This window comes from Mus pahari, chromosome 3 (genome assembly GCF_900095145.1).
Source record: "Mus pahari chromosome 3, PAHARI_EIJ_v1.1, whole genome shotgun sequence".
NCBI lineage: Eukaryota > Metazoa > Chordata > Mammalia > Rodentia > Muridae > Mus > Mus pahari.
The window spans coordinates 69350108-69351445 of NC_034592.1; the positions used below are offsets into that span (position 1 = coordinate 69350108).

The window sequence follows — 1338 nt, forward strand, 5'->3', positions numbered from 1 at the left end:
ATCTTTTTTTTTTTTTTACTGGTAATACAAATTCCTATGAATTTTTTGCTACCATAGAAATTAAAGAAACCATTACATATTTAGAAACATTCAACATCAAAAGGTATAAATCTAACTGTACGTTGTAGCTCCTGAAAAAGCTACAAACTCTTTTTAAAAAGTATTTTCTCTACAAAGAATCTCATCAGCTATACAAAAATCTATACAGTTTTTACACTGAAGCTAATGTTGAGCTGCACTTGAATTTCACATTCTTAGCAAAATAATTGCCTGAGCACATATACTCCACATTTTAGGACAGCCACTTATTCTTCCTCCTCCTCCTCTTCCTCCTCCTCCTCCTCCTCTTCTTCCTCCTCTTCTGGTTCATTATTCTTCTTTGAGCCTGCTGGCCTACCAGGACCCTTCTTTCCTGCTTCACTTTTGCCCTTGGCGCAGTATACAGCAATATCCTTTTCATACTTCTCCTTTAGTTTAGCTGCCTTCTGCTCTCACGGTTGTTTATCTTTGGCAGATTGCTCAGACCACATCTCACCCAGTTTCTTGGCAGTATCTCCAATAGACAACCAGGGTGCTCAATTTTGATCTTTGGGCAATTTTCTGAGCAAAATAGGAAGAAGACGGTGGTCTCTTTGGAGCATTTGAGTCTTTTTTCTTTCCTCTCTTATTACCTTTGGGAGGAACATAGTTCTTCATCCCTGTCATAATGAGCTTTGTCATTCTTGGCCAAATCTTCAAACTTCAACTTTTCCTTTGCAGACATGGTCTTCCATCTCTCAGAGCACTTCTTGGAGAACTCGGTGAAGACGACCGACAAGTTGGGATGTTGTTTCTTGTGCTCCTCCTGGCAGGTCTGCATGAAGAAGGACATTTTGCCCTGCGGCTTGTTGGGGGTCACCTTTGCCCATGAACATAGCATCTACCTGGCATGAGTGCTTCCCTCAGACCTCCACAGAAAGACTTCCAAGACTTCCTTCCCCAAGCACCGGGGAGAACTGGTTTATATATATATATATATATATATATATATATATATATATATATATATATATATATATACTTTGGGCATAGAACTTGAACAGAGGTCAATAGTTGAATTATATTGCTAATACCCAAAGCTTGATTCCCATCTATCCCATCCTACACTGTTATGCTTTCCTCAGTTGGATAAAAATAAGAAAACAATAATTCACCTATTTGTTTCATAAAAAAAAAAAGAACTCACTATGTAGACTTGGCTTACCTGGAAAACTCGAAGCAGACTGGGCTGGATTAAAATCACAGAGCAAACAGTGCCATGTCTAGCTTAGTCATTAAATTCAGGCTTCACATTGTCAC

The 1338-nt window shown here is 38.7% G+C and overlaps 1 pseudogene; it reads right to left on the reverse strand.

The window, feature by feature from the left end:
• Window positions 1-215: 215 nt before the first annotated feature.
• On the reverse strand, window positions 216-919 carry LOC110317916 (annotated as a pseudogene).
• Between the last annotated feature and the right edge of the window lie 419 nt (window positions 920-1338).